The following is an 11623-nucleotide window of genomic DNA, read 5'->3' as shown; positions in this document are numbered from 1 at the left end:
AATATATGTGCATATATTTTCTATAGAATCTAAACTAGTATCTATTCAAAGTATACACATGTATATGTTTTCTAAAATAGTATATAGTTAGTGTATATATGTTGTGTGTATATTATTTAAAGTAGTATATCTATTATATTGTACGTATATATGTGTATATATTTTCTATAGACTCTAAACTAGTATATATTTAATGCATATATGTATATATATTTTCTATAGTAGTACATATTTAGTGTATATGTCACGACCCGAATCGGGGCCCTAGCCGTGAAGAGCATTCCCGAACCCGAAGGCCCGGAACGCCCTCTGTCTATCTGGTAATTATGCACATAATTCATATGATCAAAGTAATACGGAATAGACACAATAATACGAAAACATGATCAACAATTTAAAATAGTTAAAGGCCTGAAAACATGTCCAACAATATTTAATAAACATCTACAACAGTCTACGAAATCTCTATAGACATACTATCTGAATAACTGGGACAAGGCCCCCAGCAGACCAAAAACCATACTGAAATAAATACCTAAATGACTAGGCCTTCCGAAGAAAACAAGGCTCACCGACTGAACTCTAAGACAACCCTGTCTGTAGACTCTACTGAGGATTTGGACCCCTAGACTGTGCCTCAGTACCTGGGAGGAAGGGGGTCATCACAATTGTATTGGCACGTGAAACAATTCAAAATAGAGTAATTGAATATATATATATATATATATATATATATATATATATATATATATATATATATATATATATATAATACGTGAGAGCAAATTTTCATCAAACATTATGCATAAAACAGTTTTCTGAAAACACATGGGCATCTTTTAAAAATATGTAACCTGTCTGTAAATCTTAAACTTTGATCTGTGTCTTACTTCTGAGTTAGGTGGTATCCCCTACAAGTCTGATATTCCACGGGCGATATGGAATCCGCCATTCACTCGACGGGGAAGCCTCCAACCCGAGTATGCCGTAAAGGTTGGAGTTCCTGAATCTAATACGCCACACGACACTTAAGTCAGCGTATAATAATATACCCGGGTCAGCAAACCACGATTTTAGGAAATGAGTTGCTTCAACTCAAGCCCTCTTCAGGGAACCACCTAACATCTCTGTATGCCCATTTTTAACCTTTTCTGTACATGCAACATTCTGAATGTCTAAAATCATGATAGTCTGAAATATTTATTAGTCTGAGTCTGATATGGCATTGGTCTGAATTGGTATCGTCATACCAAGACTTACAAGTCATGGTTTCTGAGCCATAATACATTAAGCTAAATCTTTCATTTAAAGCATAATTTAGACCACCAAAAATATACAACTGATATAGAAGATTTCGCGTTTCGAAACTCAAGTCAAAATTATGCAAAAACTTTATCAACATATGGTGGTCTAGTGCCTTTAGCAAATCCATGCACTCTTTCATTACATGCATTATGAACATTAAACATTCATGCTTGATTCCCTCTTTAGTGATGTAAAACCACCTTTAAATCATAACAAGAGTTCAACCATTTCATATAGTGCTTTTCAAGGATGCATTGCAAAACAATTCATATGCTATGAGAAATCTGAAAAATTCATAATAAGAGAAAATTCACCAAAAATCATGCTCTCAACAAGAATTCATTCTTAAATACATGGTTTCATACATTCATATTCTCAAATCACTTTGGGGAAGGTCAAAAGACCAAAACAGTGATGTTAAAACATTTAATATATGAATATATACATAGATTCAAAAACCCCATTCTAAAACATGATTTTTCTATGCCCATGAGAATTTAGGAAAATCCCGCGTACCGCTATTTCGAAAAATAATGGGTGCTTCTTGAAGCCTGTAGATTGGGGATTCCGAATCTCTAATCAGTTTTGAAAATCCACGGTTGAATCTTGATTTATTTAGGTTTTTAGTTTGAAACCCTTGGGAATGTTCTTGAGAATTTTTAGATGAATGTGGATGTATTTTGGAGAATTGGGGACAGAATTTCGTGTTTATGACTGAATAAGGGTGGGAAAAAGACCATTTTACCCCAAAAATGGAATGTTTAAGTCACTTGAAACCATTACATAGGCACCGCATATGATATCGCCTATATTTACATAGGCGCCGCATATGATATCGCCTATGCTATCGCCTATATTTACATAGGCGACGCCTATGCTTTCCAGTGGCCATGTGCGATTGGTTAGGCGACGCATTCTACTTTGAAAGGCCATAACTTCTTGCTCGGGTGCCGGATTTTAGCAAAATTGGTATCGTTGGAAAGCTAACTCGAAAACCTATCATTTTACACATAGTGGGCTCTCTAATTCGACATATACAAAGAGTCATGGTCAATAGAAGTTGACACAAATTATAATGTCCACTTAAACTTAATCGATCGAAGTAGTTTTCAACTCGTCCTTGAGTCAAAGGACCTCTATGGTCTAAATTCAAGCTTGAATAGATTCACATACTACGCAAATAATTAACATGCCATATTGGCATGGAATTTATGGCTTCGGGATTATCAACGCATCGGAAATCATGGTCTATATTGTAGCCCGAAATGTGGGGTGTTACAGTATATATGTTGTATGTATATTGTTTAACATATTTAAAATATATATAGGTGTGTATATATTGAAAAAATATGTAAATTTGAGTTTAATTTCTTTTAAAAAAAATTATTGATTTTGACTTTAATTTCTTTTAAAAAAAATTATCGATTTTGACCGGTCAAAATCGTATACACGCTAAGTGGACCGGTTCCGATCTATTTCAGAAAATTTCACTGTTTGGGCTCAGATCGGACCTGACCATTAAGAGTGATCCGGTACCAGATCGGCCTAGAACCCGATAAAATTATGTGGGTCGGTGCCGTCTTGAACAGGCCCGACCAGGTTAATAGTCTTAATTTTGGGTTTGCACCAATTAGCCATTACAACTACGGGTGTTGAATCTACGTGTCGGACAAAATTAATAAATAAGTAGGTTATTAATTCTTTTAAGGGTCGTTTGGTTTGAAAAAAAGTTATATCGGGATTAGTTATATTGGGATAAATTGTGATGGGATAAGTAATACTGGGATTAGTTCTGTGGAATTATTTTTTATTGAGTGTTCGGTTTGTTGTATTCGAAGTAATATGCATGGTATAATTTCTAGACATAAATTAATTGATCACCAAAATGCCCTCCATCTTATTTAACTTACATATAATATATATATATATATATATATATATATTTCTTTTCAAGCTTTAAATATTTATTCTTAAAAATAAAACTTTCATCTTATTTAGCTTAATTTTTTGTGTGTGTGCATTTCCATAATTATATCGTGTGTATTTTAAAATAAAACGTTCATCTTATTTAGCTTTAATTTTTTTGCGTGTGCCTTCCCATGATTATGCCGTGTGTGTTTAAAAAAAAATCTTACTACATCTTATTTAGTTTGAAATAAAAAATTTCAACTTAAGTTTATTAAAGTAAAAGATGATTTTGTTATTTATGTCACTTCATTTAAATACATATCACTCATATAATATAGAATATTAAAATTTATTTTAATTGATATAAAAAATATCAATTTTTAAGTGATTAAAAAAATATTTATTTTAAAATATGTAATTCAACAATGGAGTCAACATTCTTATTATTTTTTAGAGAAATTAAAATATATAAATAAACATAATAATCATTCAAATAAATTTAACGTATAATATATTCATAAATAAAATACTTCTTAAATGTGTATGAATCTCTAATATTTCTTGTTAAATTACTTATTTTGTTCTAAATTCCATAAAATATTGATAATCTCATTTTTTGATAAAAAAAAATCATCATCAAAAAATGTGAAAAAGAATTACTCTCATTTTTATTATTTAGTATCATTAATATTTGGAGAGTCAAATTATGTTTTTTTAAAAAATAAATTTTTAAATATTTTTAGCTAAGTATAAAAATATTGTTTTATTTAATAATTAATTATGTATTAAGTTAGAAAGCGATTGTCAACATACTTTAGTAACTTGTTCATAATTTTATAAAAATATCTTATATTTTATTAAAAAAATAAAGGAATACATACATACATACATATATATATAAAATCTAAAAAGAATTTGGAGGGCAATTGTGTCTTATTCTAATTTTATCCCAAGAATAACTTAACATGGGATAATAATCCCATAATATCTATGGATAACTTATCTCGGGACTAATTATTAGTCCGGGGATAAGTTATCCTAGATGTTGACAACCAAACAAGTGAAATAAATTTTTATTCTGAAATTATTATTTTATTCCAGCATTATTTACATCCAAACCGCAAACCAAACGGCACCTTAGAAGCTACTTGACTGAAATATGTTGGACTAAAATTAGCTAAAAAGCGGATCGTAAGTCAATATCCACCAGATTTGTTAAATTTTAATTTATTTATTTTTTATTTTATAATTTTTTTTAAGTACCTAATAAAATCATTTTTTCTTTATTATGATTACATATAACAAATTAAAAAAATATATCTTTCTAAAATTGTTTTGATAAGATTTCTCTTAAATCAATTTGGACTATACATAACAGTCCAAACTATTCTGAATAGGTCAAAATAGATTCACCATATAAATAACTTTAACGAACAAATAATATTTTCGTAAAGTAATTTGATCGGCTTTAATTATAGTCATGCCATTGTGTGTTGCACGCGCTACAAAATTGAGTGTTATTGTGGGTCTTCAAATGGTAAAATCTAATATGACGAGGCACTTTCACATGGTCGGCCCACACTTTCTCTATTTTCTTCTCTTCGAGTACTATGTAAAGCCATTTTCTTGTCACCATAACTAATTATCTTTTCACTAAATTGGATCAGATTTCTAAAATTGAGGGAGAGTACAAATTGTCCAAACTTATCAAAAGCACCAATAATAACATGTGCAGCTGTGCTTGTTAGTTTTTGTGATGATGCGTTCAATATTATTTTTATTTAAAGCCTTAAAGGTTTCATATACATCGTAAAAACATTGTTAAATCATACATTAAGGTAAATATAGTAAATTCTCTTGAACTGAAAGGAAAATATGTGCTAATGAATATTTCAGAATGATGTACTGACCAAAATTTTGCGCTCAAAGTTTTCATCAGAAAGTATATATGAATATAGGGCAAAAATCGTTTCTAACACTTGGCATTAAAAATCAAAATACTCCTTCAAAGTTCAAATTAAATACATTTTCCCCATCCCGCCCTCCCCGATAAAAATCAACAGTTGAGTGACTTTATTAATGCATTATATCGTCTATCTTTCCTTTAATTATCAACCCCTCCCCCCTCCTCTTCCTCCTTGTATCATTGTTATATGATGATATATTTTTCTTGACTTTATTAATGCATTATATCGTCTATCTTTCCTTTAATTATCAACCCCTCCCTCCTCCTCTTCCTCCTTGTATCATTGTTATATGATGATATATTTTTCTTTTGTGTTCGTTACGTTGCAAATTAGATAACCAAGTATTATTTTCCAATAATCCCAAATACCAAAACGAAAAGTAAGAAAATAAAAGGGGAAAGTCACTCCCAAGTACCAATGTCGGTTTTGTTTCCATAAAATCTACAAGATTAAAAGTAAAACTAAAGAGATTCAAATAGTTAGTACATTTCACTACACCGAGAAAAGATATCTAGCACAATAAGTTTACAACAATAGCTGAACGTACTATCGTTAAATTATGATTTTAGTGGCAATTATTATTGACGAGACTTTAGCACCTTTTGTAAATGCCCCATAAGTCTATAGCGACATTGGATGCAAGGGCAATTAACTAATACCGGTTAAAAATTTAATACTCTTTGTTAAAGTGCATATTTATTGCAACTAAAAATATTTATTGTTGTGGTGAATTTAGACTTAAAGTTAAAATTGTTCGGAATATAGTGGTATATTTTGTAGAAAATCGATAAAAGAGAGTTTCTCTGTTTATATTGAGAGAGAATTTAGTATCACGATTGAGAGTATGTGATGGCATTGAAACATTTAAAATAAGATCTAGCTAGTATGGCTCGAAAAGACTAAGGAGGAATAAAATTTTCATGATACAAAACAATAAATGTTTTAAAAAATAAATTAATGAAATGGTGATAATTAAGTGTTTTTTAAATAGAAATTTTTCCCGTCCCTTGTTTGAGCCAAACATAGACAAGACAAAGCATGCACCTTGACCTCGTATATATCCACATCAAATGTTGGACATGAAAGAGATGATTGAAGAAAGTTAGTGGTATTCCTGATCACTAACAAAATATTGGATCCACCTTGGCTTTTGTTCTTTTGTCCTACCAACGAACATTATGACTATTTTGTCAACATAATGAGATGATAGTACAAGGCGAAATGATTAGGAGGACTCATTTATTTATTTTGAATTCTTATTCTAATATAATTTTTATACTCCAGGAGGTCTCATTCAAATCCTTCAAAGTAATCAAAAAGATATTTTAAGCCCTTTCCAATTCGTATTATTCTCACTTGCTTTACGTGAAGGATAAATCAGCATCTATGTTAGATTTACCAAAACAATAATTTACAAACTCACCAAAAAATACTTGCAACTGATTGAGCATTAATGATTGTAGATGAGAAAAGATAAACCTGAATCATACACTAATACGAAGATATACTAACATAAAAATTGAACATACTATGTTAAGGTTTCATTTTCTAGACAATTGTCTTTGTTATTTCAACATTTCCATAGAAAAAAAATATATAGATTACGATATTCAGGACACTTGCAGTAGTAGGGTAGTGCATTTAATAATTTTCTTAAAAAGAAGAATTCATATTGCTTGTTGATCGTAAACCCCTTTCATCGTGTTGAGAATGGTCGATGCTTCATTGGCTGTAGGGAAATATGAGACGTTGATAAGGCTAATAAATTTTCCCAGTATATAAACTTGCTAATTAACATTCAAAATAAATTCAGATTAGGGGCATGTAAGAGATGTACCAACTGGGAATAGATATTTAGGAAATTTTTGGGAGTGTCGAGGTGGGTTAGCGAATTACTCAACTGGCCATCGAGACGTTGAAGAGGACACATGAGGCCAGACAGATTGATGAGTGTCCTATACCAGAAGGGACATCAAGGAGGATGGGCCCACCAAGATGGCAAGAAGGTAGCATGCATCTGGTTGATGAGCCTCTAGCTTTAGCTCCAGTTCCAAATCCACTTCCAACACACAAATTTTTCGGTGCACCTTGGTTTTCCGCTCAGCCGAGTGATCAGGATGCTTACGCCCTAATGCCTGATGACATAAATTGGGAAGCTCTCGACAAAGCCTTAGAGGACCAGTTCCACGAGATTTACAGGAAAGTAGATGTCTGAGGTCAGAGATGTGATCGATATAAATGATCTTCTAACATATATATCTGCTAGTGTTTAAAAATAACATACTTCTTTTAAATATACGTACCATCTAATAAAAATTTACTTAACATTATTATATTTCTTGCTTATTAGGATTATCATCCACCTAACATCCTGCTCGTGAGATGGTTTTACACCTACACCAGTATTCGTCGACACATGTTAATTAATTTTAGTGGTAATGTATAATTTATTAAGATTAGTTTAATTTAGTACTCATTTTTGTGTTAGGGTTTTTGCCTAATTTTCTTATCAAGTTTAAGTTTTACTTTTCTGGAAGAGTAAATACATAATTACACCACTGATCTTGTCCGAGTTTTGTAAAAACACACCTAAACTTTAACTTCGACCTATTACCCCACAATTCTTCTTTATTTCATCGCAAATACACCATTTTTCACTTAATCTCAATCACAATAAAGAGAGTGGATGCAGGCACCAATCAGATGTTGCCACGTGTCAAATATTTTTAATTTCATATTTTATTTATTTTTTTAATAAATTTTTTCCTTTTTATTTAATTTATCACCCCCCCTTCCCCCACCCCACCCCACCCCGCGTCTAACAGCTCCCCCCTTCCCCCATGCGTCCAGGTCAACAGCTCCCCCCACCCCTACGTCCAGTTTCCTCCATTAAAATGGAGCTTAAAGCTCCTATACAATCTTCATTTTAATGGAGTTTTAAGCTCCATTTTTATTTATGACCCCACCCCACCTCCTCACCCCCACCCCGTCCAACACCTCTCTTCCCCATTCCCGTCCAATTCCCTCCATTAAAATGGAGTTTAAAGCTCCATTAAAATGGAGATTGTACATCATATTTCCTTTATAAAATTATGGTGATGATGATGTTGTTGTTGTTGTAATTGTTGTTGTTGTTGTTGAGTTATGGTGATAAAGAAGAAGTTGGGGAAGAAGACAATGATGGATGAGTGGGGTTGGGGGTAGGGTGAGTGAGGGGGAGGGTTATGAAAAAATTTTAAAAAATAAATAAATATTAATTTAAAAAAATATATAAATTATATATTAAATTATTTACACATGGCAGCTTCTAATTGGTCAAAAAAGTTAATTTTTGCCTTTTCACGTGCTTGTGGCGCGTGTATACACGTAGAGGGTCAAAATGGTGTATTTGCAACGAAATAAAGAAGATTTGTGGGGTAATAGGTCGAAGTTAAAGATTAGGTGTCTTTTTAAAATTTTCAGACAAGATCAGTGGTGTAATTATGTATTTACTCTTTCTGGAAAGAAAAATAAAAGTAATATCATAATTACTTTTAGTTTTCCTGAACAGAAAATATAAAACTTTTTCATATTTAGCAAACCTCTTTCTTGGAGAAAAAATTTTAGAACTCTATAAATAGAAATCCCCTTTCTCATCCCATAACACAATAGTATCTACAATGTAGTCATTTAGAAGTCTTCTTTAGGAGAGATTTTCTCCTAATAATTTTTTTAATACTTTTTAATATCAATTTTCAATATGTAGGTCGCTTGACCAAATCACATCAATAATAGATTTTAGTATGTTTTTTTTGTAGTCCGAATTATCACCACGATGGTTTGCAACTAATAGCTTCTGCATGACGCCCTCTCGATTTCGAACCCAACCAGTGGTATCAAAGTTTATGGCTCAGTCATGGGTTGAAGAAATGGTGAAGGCGATTTTAGTTATCGATGCAAGCACTTTGATGATAAAGACTATTTTGTTTAGCTACATGTGAAGAAGAAGTTTTAAACATATTTCAACATTCATGTTGCTGCATCTTTAAAAAATAAACATAAAATATTTATTTTTAACCCACTTTTAATCATAATATTTTAAATCTTATTTTTAACCATGTCAAGCAGCAGTGATGAAGATTATGTAAAGAACGAAGATCATGCACGTGAAGAAGGTGGATCAAATTATGTCAAGAAAATCAAGCCAAAAAAAGGGAGATTTGTTAGGGTTTTTACCCTGATTTTCTTGCCAAGTTTAAGCTTTACTTTTCTTGAAAGAAAAATAAAAGAAATACCATAATTACTTTTATTTTAATTTTTCTGAAATAAAAATATAAAAAAGTTTCATATTTGGCAAACCTCTTTTTTGGAGAAATGGTTTTGGAACTCTATAACTAGAAGACACACTTCTCATACCATAACACAATAGTATCCTCAATGTAGTCCTTTATGAGTCTTGTTTAGAGAGAGATTTTCTCCTAATAGTCTTTTTTTATACTTTTGTATATTAATTTTCAATATGTAGGTTGCTTGACCAAATCATATCAATAATAGATTTTTAGTATGTTTTTTCTTTGTCGTCCGAATTATTACCACGATGGCTTGCAACTAATAGCTTCCGCATGACGCCCTCTCGATTTCGAATTCAACATTTTATATGTTTTACTATTTGTTTACATTTGTACTCTTTTTTTTTTTAATGTTTTTCATCTTGATAATATGTCGATGCCTGCGATTCCATCTCCAAATGAGGCAAATGAGAATTTTATTGAGCCGAAGCATATTCCATTGATTATAGAAAGAAATTTTAACAAAACTGCAATAAATGAAAGGAAAAGGGAAAGAGCCATGAAGAAACGGACAATCATAGTGTGGAGCCAGAGGCTGATCTAGAATTTCAAATTTGTGGATTTCCAATTAGGGTCGTTCAAAATCGAACCGCAACTGATAAGCCAACTGCAAAATTGACTTATTAGCTTATTGGCATTGGGTTATCGGATTAACGGCTGAAAAATGAATTAAAATTTTATAGTTAATGATTTATCGATGCAGGGGTGGATTACTCAATTTTCTTATTAGATAAATCCTTAATCCGTTAATTAAGAACTATTATTATCATTTGCTATATATTTTAAAGTACCTATTACTAACTCTAAACTTCATTTAATACTCTACCGCACCTTAAAACCGATCAAACCAAAACGTTACTCCTTAAAAATCAAATCAAAACAAGTGTTTTACTCTCTATTTTGAACTTTTGATTATGATAAGAGAGCTGCATGATTTATTAGCTAGCTCACAGGTATCATGATTATATGACTTGATACGATTTGCTAGTTGAACTTCTTACTGATCTATTGGATCGTTAGTCTGGAGTTTGGACCATATTAGACTACTCTTCACTTCTAATATATAAATATGTATACATGAAGTATATTTTGATTAATATTTGTTAAACAAATACTTATGTGTATGCACCCTTAAAATTTAAGATTTTATGTATTTTTTATTGTGATTTTAATTACAGAATTATAAGCTTAAGAAGAGTAAGAAAAAGGTTTTATAGAAGATCAATATATTGGTGAGTGAAATTGTGAACGGAGCAATGAAGTGATTAAGCCAATACACCATCAGTTAACCACCCGATAAATACTAATCCGAACCGAACCAACCAATATCTTAATGATTGGCTAGTGGATTGGTATATTTAAAAGCCGATATCCAATAAATCGAACCTTTAAGCAAATTTATCCGTCCGATTAGCTCGATAAGCAATCTTATTCCAAATAAAATAAATTAATATGTAATAACATAATTAAAAAATAACACCTCATCAGGGATTGATCCCCTGATCATGAAAATTAGCAATTTAAGGATTTATTCTATGCCATCAAGCCAATATTCTTTTTGTTTATAAATTTTCATCAATAACATTTTATTACTTATTTTATTTTTTAATATATTTATCAAATATCTACGTTAACAGGTGGAGGTTCTACAGAACCTCATCCAACATTGTACATCCGCGCCCGTGTGGAGAATTCTGCTATTAAAAGAAGAGAAGAAGCAGGATGGGTATGATAATGAGGGTAGGGGAGGAGTAGGTGATATGATCTACCTGGCACTATGGCTGTCAAGTGGGTCGGGCTGGGCCAACCCGGAACCGACCTGTGTTATTTAACCGGGTTGAGGGTCGGGCTGGGTCTGGGTTGGGGTCTAAGTGGGTCAGGCCGGTCCGGGCCCAATAGTGAAAAAATAAAAAACCACCCTAACCCGGCCTACATAACCCAACCCGGTCAAACCCACCTAAACCCGGTCAAACCCGATTAAAAAACAGGTCAAACCCGATCAAAAAAAGAAAAAAAAACTTTTTTTCAATATACATTATATATACTCACCTATATACATTATAAATACATTAAACAATATACATACACTATATATATAGTATATACTAAATTAGA

The 11623-nt window shown here is 31.7% G+C and overlaps 1 long non-coding RNA gene across 1 annotated transcript; it reads left to right on the top strand.

The window, feature by feature from the left end:
- Positions 1-6628: 6628 nt before the first annotated feature.
- On the top strand, positions 6629-9729 carry LOC107879612. The gene is made up of 3 exons (XR_001677010.2): positions 6629-7396; positions 7531-7615; positions 8978-9729. It is a non-coding gene; the product is annotated as an uncharacterized LOC107879612 (long non-coding RNA).
- The last annotated feature ends 1894 nt before the right edge of the window (positions 9730-11623 follow it).

The sequence above is a fragment of the Capsicum annuum genome, chromosome 8 (assembly GCF_002878395.1).
Source record: "Capsicum annuum cultivar UCD-10X-F1 chromosome 8, UCD10Xv1.1, whole genome shotgun sequence".
Classification (NCBI taxonomy): domain Eukaryota; kingdom Viridiplantae; phylum Streptophyta; class Magnoliopsida; order Solanales; family Solanaceae; genus Capsicum; species Capsicum annuum.
Note: the sequence above shows the minus strand (reverse complement) of the source record. Positions and strands in the feature narration are given on the sequence as shown.